Source organism: Prosopis cineraria, unplaced genomic scaffold, assembly GCF_029017545.1.
Source record: "Prosopis cineraria cultivar Desert tree isolate PC_DT_omini unplaced genomic scaffold, ASM2901754v1 PC1825, whole genome shotgun sequence".
NCBI lineage: Eukaryota > Viridiplantae > Streptophyta > Magnoliopsida > Fabales > Fabaceae > Prosopis > Prosopis cineraria.
Window position 1 is genome coordinate 21,845 of NW_026557150.1, and position 5,590 is coordinate 27,434.

The following is a 5,590-nucleotide window of genomic DNA, read 5'->3' on the forward strand; positions in this document are numbered from 1 at the left end:
AATAGACTTTTTTTTTTAAAAAAAAATCAGATATAAATACATTGAATCCGATGCTCGCACTCTTTTGATATCGATATGATGCAAATTTGCAAGAAACTAAAGCTATGCTTGGCTAAGTGAATTTGAATTAGAAATTTATAAATTCTAAATTTTTTATTTAGATGACATAAAAAATTTTAAATTATAATATTAAAATCTTTGTTTAGATCTTAAGAAAAATTTTAAATTTTAAATTATACTTTTGATTTTTGAATTTAAAAGCAATTTGAATAACAATGGTGGTCCGATCCTTATCAAAGTCGACAATATGGATCACCGATTTCCACCTAGATTGGAATGCCAACATCTACCGAGATCGAAAAACAAACTTCACCAAGACTAGTTCGTCAATGACAATTATGACTAGACAATCGACTTCATTAGGGCTAGACCATTAACACTAACTAGGACCTAACTGCCAATGTGGATCAGGATCAAACAGCTGACTTCCACTGAAACCAAACTGTCAGCACTGATAGGTACAGGATTGCTAGCACCAACCAGGACATGACTGCCAGTACAGTACCAGGATTGGATAGCCACCTATGACCAAGATCGAACGGTCAATCAAATCCCACCATGGCTGAGTTCAACAACTTTGATCGAGATCGAAACAACGACCTCGACCAAGATTAGATTGCAAGCACCGACTGAGATAGGATGGCAAGCACCTACCAAGATCAAACTATCAGCAATCTACTCTCAATTGAGGTCGTTGTTCCAATCTTGGTCACAATGAGAGTTGGCCATTAAATCCTGATTGCAAGCTGCTATCTAATCTCGATCGACACCAACAATCCTGTCTTGGTTAGTGCCAATAATCTTGCCCCAACCAATGCTAGCAATTTACTCTTGGTGAAAGTCAACCGTCCAATCCTAGCATAGCCGTTGCTTGCACTCCAGTCCCAATTGTCACATACAGTTTAATCTCGATGGAAGTTGATCCTAGTTGGCGTAGATAGTTCAACCACAATGAAAGTCAATCTTCCAATTCTGGTTGGTGTCAACCATCCATTCCTAGTCAGCAACAATGACTTAATCCCAGTCGGCAATGTTGGTAATCTGGTCCCAATTGCCGTCGACAATTTGGTCTCGTTCAACACCACCGACAAGCCAATCAAATTACAAAGAGATTGCAATAAAATTTGAAATAAAAATTTTGAAAGAATTTCAAGTTACAAATTACAAAAAATTTAAGGGTAGAACTAAATTTGAAAATCTATACATTAATTTCAAATTTCAAATCCAAATATATGCATTAATTATCTAAACAACAAATTTAACCCAAATCCAAATCTAAATGCCTGTGCATCCAAACATTGTGCAAACGAAATACAAATCCAGGGTTTTCATGTGCTGCCAATGTGGCTGATAATTCTCCTCAAGAATGTTCATCAAGAAAGATGACTAAACTAGGCAACACACTCGGCACCAACAAGTGCAGGTACCTACACAATAGGCATATCCTGATCCGTGCAGGCGAAACAATACCTTACGCTCTCAAGTTCTAGAAGCCCACAGAGCAGACGAACTTACAGGATAGCATTAGCAAGAAGCAACAGCCATCTCAAGATTCCATGCTTGCATTAGAGAATGTTCACCATTTTAAAAAAAAAAAGTCTCAGGCGTCGATACCTTCCGTGATGCATGCAACATTAGCAGAAGGAAGGAAAACCACTCAGGGCTACAGATAATTATCTACAAAGTACTGACAAATGGAAGAGAGAAGCAACTAGGCAGCATGCTTTTGGATTCATCACGATACACTGAGGAAGGTTCTTGTGTACCCACTTCAACATAAACAATCATAGAGGTAACGTTAATTTAACCACATGAAAAAGCCGCCTCACGGGAACATTAATTAATCCATATATAGTTCCACATCAAGCACAAGCGAATTTCCCCTGCAGCAATCACCGCCCAAAGTCATGATCGCTACCCTAAAGAACAAATGCAGGCCCCTTCAATCATGAATAATTGATGTCACATTTTTAACCACTTCGGCTTGACAAGCTTTTTATCAGCAGGCTTGCGTTCTTGAACAGCAGGGGTTTGTGAAGCTTCAACAGGTTCAGGTGCAGACTGTACAGGTTCAGATTGCTGGCCATGGTCATTAGCTACATCCAACCCCTTCAAAGACACGACATCCTCTAGTAGGAAGGGCCCTGTATGTTAGCCATGCTGCTTTCACCTGAAGATTACATTCAAACAAGACATATTAAGCACTGTTTTCCCCCTCATAGATGAGGCCCGCAAAGAGCTAGAGAAAGAAACAACAAAGGCAACAGAGTCTAATTCAATAATGTTTATTACTAATTAATTATAATTGTATTAGTGTAAAGGCTGTGGTAAACTGTTTTCACTTTCTAAGGTATTAATTATAATTGTATTAGTGTAAAGGCTGTGGTAAACTGTTTTCTCTTTCTAACCTTTGAAAGTGAAAACAGTTTACCACAGCCTTTACACTAATACAATTATAATTAATTAGTAATAAACATTATTGAATTAGACTCTGTTGCTTAGAAAGTGAAAACAGTTTACCACAGCCTTACACTCACAATTAGACTCTGGTTGGCTTTGTTGTTTCTTTCTCTAGCTCTTTGCTAGCCTCATCTATGAGGAGAAAAAAAAAATCTATTAGAAAGTCAATTCTTAGTGAATGCCTTAGAAAGTGAAAAAAGTTTACCACAGCCTTTACACATGAACCTCATTGTTCACAACTAAATAATAATCTACTAGAAAGGGTGAGCGAGAATCTCACTCGTCCAATTCTATCAGCCAAGGAGACTAATAACACCCGATGGACCACTCCTATATAACCGAACCAAATATTTATAATGCTAGAAAATACAATAACTAAATAATTAAACACTGATAAATCATGCAGTCGTGGCTAAATTGGTGGTGGTGGAACCTCCTCAAAGTGATGTGCTAGTTGTTTCCTTCCCATCCCCTCATCTCCACTTTCTATGCTAGTCATGTTCCCGACTGGTTGATTGTGCCCAGGTCCCACGTTCATCTCCTCAATTCCATCCTCTAGCTGTCTAAGTTGCCCTACATTCTATGCTAGTCACGTGGTACTCTATCAATGTACTATGCGTAAATTGAATGTAATTTTACAAATGCTAAGTGTAATTAAATTTAAGGGGCTAGATTGATAACTAAGATAATTTGAGGGATTAAAAATTTCATTATCCCAAATTAATAATCTGAACAGCGAATGAAATTCAAAATTAAAAGATATGTAGTCATGCATATTATAGAAAATTAGAAAACCCTAGTAAAGCCTCACAAACACATGTCCATGCGCCTCAACAACAATCAACCATAGCAACCAAACCATGACATCAAAAAGAACATGTGGGTTTGCAAAACAAAAGTCCTGATCACCCAACGAAACTAAACTTAATAAAACACACTGTAAAATCAAGAACAGGTCAAAGGACAATATGCACTAAAGATTCCACTGATTGCATGAACTCACCTAGGGGAGTATTATGAGAAAAGTACACGATGGCACCGGGACAAAGCCAGCAGCATAAAAATCTTGAGACATGTTCTTTAATCAGCTTCCTTGGGGGAGTAGTATCTGCATCACCCCCAAAAAAAAAAAAAAGTTTCGAAGGGAGGCCATATAGAATAACAATATAGCTTATGATCCATATCAAGATGTCAGATATGACTTTGGGCAGAGTGAGCTGGTGGTAAAAGAGTTAATGCTATGTTTTGATAACATTTATATTTGGGGCCAAATCCTCTATTTGGGACTTACAAATTTATAGCTTGGATTTACATTAATTCCTTCATAATTTAACATCTTTTATACATCCTTGTTATTTTTCAAATTTCCACATGCATCCTTGAAATAGTACCTAATAGTAATAATCTTTGTCATTTAAACTACCCAAACAAATAATTAAAAATACATGGATTTGCAATATGAGATTTAAAATCCAAATTTCAAATCCAAACCTACCAATCCAATCACTACCTAAGGTATTCAAAGGCAAAATTGGTCATTATCCATTCCAAACTCCAAAATTGAAGAGAACGGTCATTTAAAAGTTTTGACCTGATAGAAGTTATCAATATGCTTACATATACAGAATGGCTGTTCTGGTGTGCAATCACTTTGGTGAGTAAATCACTAAACTTTGAAGTGTTTCGGAAGGGTGAAATGTAGCCTCTAATGTGTGATTATCAGGAAAGCGAACTCTAATACACAAGCCTGGACACATGATCAAATAAATTTATAAGATAGGCTTACCTGTCAAAGATTTATCAATTCTAGCATTACAAATTTTATAACTCTTTGAAAAAACAAGTAAAGACTATCAAAATAAAAAAAAAAGACAATACTTTGGTCATTCTTGACCTACGAGCCGCCTCTTCTGCTTCTCGGATCTTGCGAGTCTTCAAGAATTAATCTGCACAGAACTAATATACTTAAATTTCAATATTCACAAAAAAAATTGAATGCTCATTCTGTGTGCATCCTGAAACATCACTCAACTTTAATGATTTTCCTAAAATGTACACAATTTTCCTTCACCCTTACTTCTTTCATTCAAAAATGTAAGGCATGTTTACCGAATCTCATCTCCTAATAAAGTAATTACTTGTCTTCAAATTAACTCTATTTTTCTATATTTACCTCTATTTAATAGGGTGTTTCACCCCCAAAATAAATTTAAAGTGATTTATTTAATAGGAGCATTTTTGAAAAAAAAAAGACGTAAAAATTACAACTTGAAAAACTAAAAATATCTACATTTTTTAACATCCAACCTCTCAAAAAACGGAGGGAGTATTAAATATTGATTGAAACTATTTACAATGTGAATGGATGCCCATGCATGATTACAATAAAAAATACACCTCCAAGTAGAAGGTAATATGTTTAGTGGTCCTTGGAAATAATTATCCTTAGCATATTAGGCCTATACAATTCAGATGGTGCCCCAAAAAAAAAAAAAATCATGTTTTACAAACATCTTTAATAAAGCGCAAATCAATGTGGTAAACATATATCTCCTTTAATTACTAATTAATTAAAGTTAGAATTTAAATAAATTAACATATCTTCCAATAAAACAGAACCATTAATATATGGCAGTTTGTGGCCGATACACCTCATTCTTGGGTCATAGGAAATGAAGTAGAATTCTTACCTTCCTTTTTAGTAGCCAACAGTTGATAATAATCTTCAGCGGTGAACTCATAGAAATCATCAGTCTCTTCTGCCATCAAAATGCCAACAAGAAAATACAGTTCATTCAGAACACCTGAGTCAGATTATATATATATATATATATAACTCTTTATGCATAAATCTATGGGGTGTAGAAGTTAAGTGCCATTACCATTGTTAGCTGTAGCATTTGGTGCTGCAGAACTGAAGATGTTTCGAATACACGGATCTCTCGTCCAAACCTTTCCTTGATAGCTGCAAGCTTGGCCTGGTGGCATAAAATACAGCAGAAAAGAAAGAACATTAAGTAAAACAGCAGATCAAGTAAACAATTGTGAATCATTCAATTGAATAAGTCAG

At 35.6% G+C, this 5,590-nt stretch overlaps 1 pseudogene; it reads right to left on the reverse strand.

Annotated features, from left to right (window-relative positions):
* Window positions 1-1,755: 1,755 nt before the first annotated feature.
* Window positions 1,756-5,498, reverse strand: LOC129300960 (plant UBX domain-containing protein 1-like; annotated as a pseudogene).
* Between the last annotated feature and the right edge of the window lie 92 nt (window positions 5,499-5,590).